Raw genomic sequence first — 9,003 nt, 5'->3', positions numbered from 1 at the left:
CTGCCTCCTCCCAACTTCAAAAGACCTTTAATTAAGTGTCGTGGCGGGTGTGTCTGAAAGCTAGGAGCTGTAGTCCTAAAACATCTGGAGGGCGTCACTTTGGGGAAGGCGGCTCTACAGCAGGGGAGGACTGCAGCTCCCACTAGCCCCAGGCAGCGTGGCCAATGGCCAGGGGATGATGGGAGTTGGAGGTCTTCCAGCCCTGCTCCACAGTCTTCACAGGGAACAGCCAACGAGGAAGAGGCGGGGGCCTCCAGATTTGGGGCGGGCGGGCTTTGGCCAGGTACTATTTGCAATGAATTTTAATGCATGTGACTGTTTTAGTCTGTTTTATATCCCGCGCCCCATCATCCCCCGCCCTTTCCGCAGCCCCCTCCCATGAAAGGGGACTGGGGCGAACACAGCGGCGCATGCGTAGTCGGGCCGGGCGGCCCGCTCGCGTCGCGCGTGCGCAGCCGGGCGCCTCGAAGCCCAGCCTGCCCTTCGCTGAGGTCCCGCTTGGAGGCGGAGCGTCTCGCGCCAGCGTCTGCGGGAGCGCGCGCCGCCGGCGTGTCGGGAGCGGCGCCAGCCTAGATGGGAGTGAGGCGCTGCCTTCAACGCAGGCGCGGTGGCCAAGTGGTAAGGCGTCGGTCTCGTAAACCGAAGATCACGGGTTCGAACCCCGTCCGTGCCTCGCAGACCCGGGAAGCCCCTTCCATGCGCCGGTGGGCGCGAGAGGAATTGGAAGGGCTCATTTTTAGGGCAATTTAGCGCCTGGAAACGAAAGTTTAAAAAACGGGGCAAGTTTCGCGGAGTCGGCGGCTGGGTTCCAGCACACGCGGGTGCCCGGGGGGCGGGGTAGCGCGGGGCGCTCCGTCCCGAGTCAGTCCGGTCCCTTAGCGCGAGGCCTAGCTGCGCCCGCGCAAGAAGTTCCCCTCGTGAGCTTTTTACGCGGCCCTTTCCAGGTAAAGGGGCGTCGTCCTCGCAAGAGGCCGCCTGGCTTCCGAGCGCAATGGGCTCTGCGGCCGCGCCACGCGGGCAGCCCTGCAGCCCAGCTTGCCAACGTCTTCTCCTGACCCTGCTCCTGTGTCTTTCATGGCAGCTTTCCCCAAGGAATAGAGGGAGGGAAGTTTGACCTGCAGAATGCCTGCCTGCCTTGCTGCTCCTAAAGTCACAGGAGAGCCGGGCTGGAGAAGCGAAGTCGGCGTCCAGACGCGGAGCCGCTTTGTTCTCGCTGGTCTTTGGGACCCGTTTCTTCCCGGCCAGGGTCTCCCGCGAGGGGTGCACGAGGCAGCACGCGTTCCTCCGGGTCGGCTTGAGCTCTTCTGGGTGGCATCCCCGTTCTCTGCGCTCCTAGGCACACCACCGCCCTGGCGCCGGGTCAGCCGCGTCCCACATACTGGGGCCTGCTTTTGAGTAAACCGGTGCCGACGGCGTTCATTCACTTCTGTGGGCCTTTTAGGGGCTGCTGCCCCGACACTGGGAGTAAGCAGCAAGGCCTAGCAGGTGTCCTTCATCCCCCACCCCCGGCAATCCTGTCTTTCTGGAAGGGCAGGGGCAGACTTTTAAATAAGTCAACCTCAGGCTGTAGTGCAAAAGTGCCTGTTCCCCAGATTCTTGAGTGAATGTGGTGCTGGAATGAACTCAACTGAAGCCTTAAACAGCGAACGTTGCTATCTCTCCTCTTCTGGTACTGTTTCCCCTGCCCATCCCAGCTGCACAACAGACAGAAACTCAACCGATGCATCTTGTGTCACTGCCCTCTCTCTCCAGGGCACAAACACCACCACACCTGTTGAATTTTAAGTGGCATCCTCATTTGTCACAGAATTCTTGTTTGCAAGTTAGACCTCACATGTGACCAGCAGAGGACAGCAAGTTCATCCTATTTTGTGTTTTACACACACACACACACACACACACACACACACACAATCCCTTGAGCGAAATTAAACAGGGTGACATGGGGTGTGGGTTGTCCAATACAGGCAACAGAGAAGTTCTCATTGCCGCCCCCCTTTTTTAAAAATTCTCCTGGAATTCTCCAGATGTCTAAACAGGTAATTATGGCCAATTAAACTGGGCGACCCGCCCTTTCAAATGGCCTGGGCGCCAGTGGGAAGCCAATTCTTGGCTCCAAAGGTACTTGCCGGGAGTGCTCGTGGTGGGATGTTCAGGCTTTTACAGGATTGTGAATTTTGTAGCTGTGCAGCAGAGAGGCTGTGAGCAACATGTTATTAAATGTTGGCTTTTGTAAGAAGGTACTGAGGCACAAAGCCTGGGGTTGCACATGGCAGGCGGTTTGCATGCAGGGGCCTAGCACGAAATTGCCCTCCCCCAAAGTGGAGCGGTTTATTTATTTACTTTCCTGCCTCCACCCCTACCCAGCCACCCTGGATTCAATCCTCTTTACCTCTCTCCCTGCAGCAGCAGCAGCCCTTCCCGGCTGTTCCTAGGCCCTCTTTATTGGCAGTTTGTTCTTGCACAGCCAGAGAGTTCAGAAACATTCTATGACATCACAACTCTTCAGCCAATGGCTTGTTGGTGTAAGTGGCTCATTTCACTGTGCGGAAGCAACTCTGGCATCAGAGAATTTCAGCCAATGGCTGTGGAAGCAGTGCTTAAGTTATGCAAAGGCTCTGGCAGGGCTCAGACCTGGCGCCTGTTTCCCTAGTTAGGGGGTCAGGCAGGATGTGAATGAAGTAATGGTGAAGAGAGGCGTGTGCCTCGGACCATGTATCACGTGCTTTCCCCTTCCCCTCTGAGCAATCACACCTGGCCCTGAGACATCCACCATGAGCGGGGCCGGAATTTCAGCCAAGAGCCTCACTCTGTAGCTTCCTCACCCTAACAGCTCAGAAATGAAGCGCTTCAGGTATGGCAGGAGGTGTGGGCGGGGCTTCACGAATCACACCCAGAAAGGCAGGTAAGGCCCAGGCAGGCAGGCCGGCCGCAGGCTTGTGCCTGTACCTTGAGATACTGCAGTCACTCCATGCAAGCGCATGAACTGGCGTTAGATGCCAAATGAAGCGTCCTGCATATTTGGGCTTTCCTTTTATTTTTCTAAAAAAGTAAGATCCTAGTTCTTAACATGGGCGTAAGGCAACTCCTGATAACAACAGCTCAGAAGGCCCTGGAAAGGGACGAGTAATATTTCCAGCGAGCGGGGGGGGGGGGGGGTTGAGGGAAGGGTGTGTGCGCCCCCCACCCCACTTCTCTGGACTGCTAGAGAGAGCCGAACGTGTCCTGGAAAGAGCTCCCTCGCGAAAGAGCTCCCCTCCCCCAGCTCAGAGCAGTCTTGGGCTGGTTTGTCCTTTCTTTGGGCTGCTGACCATTGCCGCCGCCAAGTCGAAGGACCTGGCGCCGCCGCTTCCCCTGTGGCGAACTGCAGACTGCGGGCCCCTCGGGGCAAGGACCTGCCCTCTTGCGCTTTACACAGAAAACGGCCCCTGTGGTCCCGGCGCGGGTTCTGCCGCTCCCTTATGCGCTGCCCGGGGAGCCGTCGCCGGGAGCGGCAGCAGAGAACCATTCCGCATCGACACGCCAAGGAGCAGCCGGCGCGGCCGAAAGAGGCGCCCCGAAGAACCCCCTCCGTCTCGGAAGGCGCTCCCAGGAGGAGGAGGAGGAGGAAGAGGGCGAGGGCAGGGCTTTGCCGCACCCACCCACCCACCGGTTCTCCCTGCCCCGGCCGGGCCGGCCTCCCCGCGCCGCCGGCCACGCCCCCTCGCGGGAGAGTCGCTGCCCCGCGGGGCAGGCAAGTAGGCAGGCGGCGGCGGCGGCGCGGCCGGGGAAGCCCACCACAACCACGCCGGTCCCTGGCCGGCACTCCCCGGGGCCTCTGCGCGCCCCCGCTCGGCGCTTGGGGAGGGCGACCGTCTCTCTTCTCGTGACAGCCGCCCGAGTCACGCTTTGGCCGGGGAGGGGCGGCGCCGGCAGCCCCTCCCCTCCGAGGGCTTCCCTGCCGAGGAGCCCAACGCGGTAAGTCCCGCGCCGCTCGCCCCTGGGCAGTCTCCCCCTCCCCGGCCCCGATCCCCGCGGCGCCCCTCGCCTCTGCCTGCCGCCAGGTGTCGTGGGAAGGGGGCTTCGGGGGAGGGCCGGCCAGTCGGCCGGCCATGCGCCCCCCCGTTTCGTTGCTGGGGTGCCGCCCCCCACGCTCCCTCCCTGCCTCCCCGTGGGCTCTTGTCAGTCGGGGACGGGGACCAGACGGGCGGAGCGCCTGGACTCCCCCGGGACGGGAACGCGGCGTTGGCGCCTGCCTGGTGCCGAGAGCCCGCCCGGCTCGGCTCAGCCCAGCCGCCCGCCTCCCGCTCCTCTTCTTCCTCGCCCAGCCGCAGCTGCTGCTCCTCGCGGAGGGTCCCGGCACGACAGGAGAGAAAGAGAAGGCAGCGGGGGCCCCCGCCTCACTCAGGACCCCCACGGGAGCCCGTCCTTCCCACCCTCGGTGGCTTGCGCCCGTCTCCGCGGGGCTGCCTCCCCTCCCCTCCCCTCGCCGGGGCACTCTGGCAGCCCAGCCTGCTTTGCACGTGCTCAGAGGTCGAGGGGGCGGGGCCTTCTGGCCCCTTTGGCCAGCATCGAAAGAGCCCCGCAGCGGGACCGGGCCAAAGGCCTCGCTAGTCCCTCTGCCTGCCTCCCACAGCCTCGGGTGGGTGGGGAGGGGGCCCTTCTCGGCGCTTTGGCACCAGCACCTGCTGTTCAGGACTAGACTGCCTCTCCACATGGAGGCTTCATTTCTCCATGGTAAGGACTAGCGCCCTGGGCAGGTCTTGGCTCCCCCACCAGGACTGTGTCTCCTCATCCCCTTTAGAGCTGGCACGGCCCCTTGCCCCACGGATTAATCCCAGGGGTCTCTCTTGCCAGGCCTGAATCTCCCATCAATTTCGTCCCTGGGGAGGCTGAGCTCTAGTCTGTTCCCCACACTGCACATCCCATGCCAGAGCCTCCCTGGATCGCCCCTTTTCTCAAGGAGGGGAGGGGGAGCCTTGGAAAGAGAGTAGCCCAGGGAGGCCCCCCACGGCTTTCACACCACCGAGACCCCCAGCCCACCCCCACCCCCACCGCACCCTGCATCAGGCAAGCCCTACTCAAAGATGGTCAGGAGGAAGGGCCTCAGTTACACCTCCTCAGTTAATGTGTGTGTGTGGGGGGGTCAACTCCCCCTTTGGCCTGCTGAGAGCTTTGGCCGTGGGTGGTCTAGAAATGTAATCAATAAATTCAGTAAAATAAACCGCTTATTCTGGCACCAGCCACTTTCAGGTGCACATGGTGGTATTGCATGTTGCAAACCTGCATGTGTGCGCAGCATTTTCTTCAGCTGCTTTGAAAAAGAAAAACGGAAACTCTTGGATTTTAATCGGATGCTTTAGCTTTAGTTTTGCTTTCATTTTTTAGGGAATATAATTTGGTTTTGTATTACAATAGTCTTACATAAGTGGCCTTGTTCGCTTTAATAGCAGCAGCAGCAGCAATTGTAGCCACAGCAAAGCCGGTGAAAGGCTGTTCTTTGGGACCTCCCTGCTCAAGAACATCAGGAGAGCCCTGATGCTGGCCCAGACCCAGGGCCCAGCCAGCCCAGCGCTCCGTTCGCCCGGGGCCGACCAGCTGCCCGTGGGCAACGGCATCACCTTGGGATGCCCCCAGGGTCTGATGCAGGTAGGAGACACTGTGGTAGGAGGAGCCAGGAAGCCGGGCTGGTTGAACCTGTGGGCCGCTGGAGCCCAGGAAAGGCCAGGGCTCCGAGCCATTCCGTTCTGGGAGGCAGCTGGAGAGGAAGAGAGGCTGCAGGACCAGAGAGAGAAACGGGCGCCGGAAGGGAGCTGGCAGGCCTGGCAGGGGAGGGGGTGGCAGGCAGGCAGGCTGCCTGCCTGCCTGCCTGCCTGTAGAGGAAGCAAGAGACGCACACTCCTGCCGCCTGCCAGGAGGGCTGGCAGCCTTTCCCTAAAAAATCATCTTGGGGAGCGCTTTGTAAATTGAGTTAACTTTTGGAGGCTGTGATTCCAGAGTCGGGGTTTTGGGGGCGAGATGAGCTTTCCTTGTACCCAACTGGCCCACAAAGTCCCTCTTCTGGGGGTCACCTTAGTCTGCAAAGCAAGACTGTTTTACCTTGGCAAAGACGGCGGAAGAGCACGTTCTGTTTTGATGGAGTTGCTGCGAGAATCTCCACCTCTTAGCGCACTATGACTGTTGGTGGATTGGGGTGGGGGAGAAAATGCTGGCCTGCCTCCCCCCCCCCCAAGACTGTGATGTCCAGGCTCTAAAATTACCTTGTCATGCCACTGTTTAGGAAGCATGGCAACATGGCAGAGGCTTCCTTGAAAGTAGAGTGTTTGAAAGGTGGGGGCATGGGGCCCCTCTTTAGCCATCCCAGGGCGGGGGGGGACTGAGATGGAGACCTGCTCCATAAATTGGCGAGAGGAGCAGCAGCCCGTGGAACTCTGGCCAAGTGCTGTTTTATCATGAAGTGCTCCAGGCTGAAGTATTGGTTTCATAAGTGGGGACAGTGGCACATGGGTCCTGCCTACTGATGCCCGGCACGCAGGTGAAGGTTCAGCTGAGGCGAGGAGGCAGCATGGCGGTTTGCACTGGACTCCTGCAGCTTGACGCTGACAATGTCTTTGCCACTCGCTCCTTACAGAGGCATTTTGAGGCAAGGTGCTGAACGCCAGGGGCAGGCAGGGTGGGTGTGTTATGAACGCAGGGCGGAAGGGGGACAGGAATGGACGTAGCTCCTGCCCCCCCCCCAACCGGTTTAGGATTCCCTGGCTGAGAGAAAGCTGGAGTAGGCTGGTGAGAAGTTGCGCTACCCTGGGTCGGCCGGTGGATGTTGGCGAACAACAGGTGAGGATGCAGCGGACAGAGGGAGGGATGCTTCAGGCGAACGTCAGCAGGAGCCGGCCTGCTGAGAATCGCCTCCGGAAGAAACACGGTTTTGTGACTGAGTCGTTGTGGATGAGAGAACCTACGTGAGAAGCCTGTTTCCTTTTCTCCTTTAGACGACAGGGTCGGGCTCAGCTGTGATGGACCCGTGCCACCACCTGAAAGCGCAACTCGGGGGGGGGGCTCCACCGTCTCGCCCCGCAGCAGGGGTTCGCTCCAGCTGACGGCGGCTCCTCCGAGGTCTTGGGGGGGGTGAGCGAGAAGCATGTCACTTCCCCCCGCCAGGGTGACTCAGCCTCAGGTGGAGGCGGAGGAGGCCTTTCAGAGGGCCGGATCCGGGACTGTCCGTGCGCAAAACATTCGGGTGACCTCTGCTGCACTGGGGAAGAGTTTAAGACGAAGCAGCAAGGGGCTGAGGCAGAAGGGCCCCATCATTGGAGCAAGCGGTTGGAACCTTCCCGAACCTGGTGCCCGCCAGATGCCTTGGACTACAACTCCCATCAAGGCATCTGGTGGGCACCAGTTTGGGGAAGGCAGGTTAAGGACTGGACTCCCGCTCCATGGGGCCACATGCAACCCCACCAAAGACCTTGGCTGCTTCTCGCTTGGCGCGTCCAGGACACAAATTCTGTCCCTTCACATTGCAAGCTGCTGCTGCTTCCTCCTGCCCTGAGACCCAGGAACAGGGCAGGCTCTAAAGCATTTAAAAAAAAAGGGTGGGAGGGGGACCCTGGGGTGCTCTACGCGAGTGTAAGGCGCCACTGCTACTACATGTTCCTGCCTATTCCAGCAACATAGAAACAGGCTCTTTCCTGCAGCGGACTCCACTGCTTTCAGCCCCCAGCCTACCGGGCGCTATGCGGAGGGGCTTGACGGTGATGGCAGCTGAATGCTCTTGGCCTGCCGCTGCCATCGGTGATGGCGCCCAGAGCAGGGTCCCCTCGGAGAGCCCTGCCTATTGCCGGAAAGGAGGGCCGCCCACGGTTGCTCGCCTGCCTTGGCTCAAGCGTGCCGACCTGTCTGTCGCCCGCCGGGACTTCCCTTGTCATTGGTTGGGGGCCCCTGCTGAAAACGTGGAACCTGAGAATGAGGGCCTCTGCTCCTAACCTCCCCATCACCCACAGCGCTCCTCCGCCTTTCCCCACCTGGCTCTTCACTGCAGGGAAAATGAGGGACTTTTGGGGGCAGATGTGTTTCTCCTACCCTACCATAATGCCCCTGAAAATCCTCGTTGCTCTTGCAGTATTCTTCCATGTGGCCGGAGTTCCTGGGCTGACTCCTCAGGGATTGGGCCTGGCGGCGAGGGTGCGGCTGTGCGGCGGAAGCACTTAAAACCCCGTCCAGTGTGTTTACCTCGGCCTTATTTTTAGCCCGGCCAAAATGCTGCCAAGGAGCATAAATGGCAAGAAGTGTGGCCACCTGTTGAGCAACAACTTTTGCCAGTCGTAAATCCCAGGAGCGTGTCAGGGCCTCCGTCCGTCTGCCCGAGGGCCTCTGGGAGTGGTTTGAGGCCCTTGGCGGGTGTTGGTGTGTGTATGGGGGGGGGCGGGGAGGATGCCTTTCTCAGGAGCCGGGCTTAGAGACATGGGCTTCTCGCTTAGCAGGTCTGGATTTTAATGCGTTTGCTCCGGCAGGTCCAGCGCTTTTTAGCCGCCCAACCCTGGCCTGCTTCTGACTGCGCTCGCAGAATCTCTCGCAAGAGGCCACAGGCAGCCGTCTCATGGGAGATGGATTTTGGATGCCGGTAAAAGTGGGAGAGAAAACAGCTGGACTCCTGGAAGGGTGGGACGGCACTCCATCAGGAAGGGAGGCCCCTCCTGTACTGCCCCCTGTATGTTTCTGTGGGGGCTGTGCAGGAGAACGTCCCTCTGGCTTGCAGGCAGAAGGTCCCAGGCTCAATTCCCGGTAGCATCCCCAGGATGGACTAGGAAGTAGTCCTGCCGGGGAGCCAGGGCTGCTGCTCCGTGTTGATGCTATTGGGCTAGATGGACCACAGTCTGACGCTGTTTAAGATCGCTTCCTGCGTTCCTCTGCAGGGGCCAGTTGGCCCTGAATTCCAGACGTGGGCACAGGAGCCTTTGAAGGGCCTGTCACATCTGGTTTGATCACGCGCAGGGAAGGCGTAAATCCCGTGCCACTATCCTTCTACTC

At 60.4% G+C, this 9,003-nt stretch overlaps 1 non-coding gene across 1 annotated transcript; it reads left to right on the top strand.

The window, feature by feature from the left end:
- The first annotated feature begins 601 nt into the window (after positions 1 to 601).
- TRNAT-CGU (transfer RNA threonine (anticodon CGU)) lies at positions 602 to 673 on the top strand. Its single transcript has one exon. It is a non-coding gene; the product is annotated as a tRNA-Thr (tRNA).
- Positions 674 to 9,003: the final 8,330 nt, after the last annotated feature.

Source organism: Elgaria multicarinata, chromosome 17, assembly GCF_023053635.1.
Source record: "Elgaria multicarinata webbii isolate HBS135686 ecotype San Diego chromosome 17, rElgMul1.1.pri, whole genome shotgun sequence".
Taxonomy (NCBI): Eukaryota; Metazoa; Chordata; class Lepidosauria; order Squamata; family Anguidae; genus Elgaria; species Elgaria multicarinata.
This window is presented reverse-complemented; position numbering and strand designations above follow the sequence as displayed.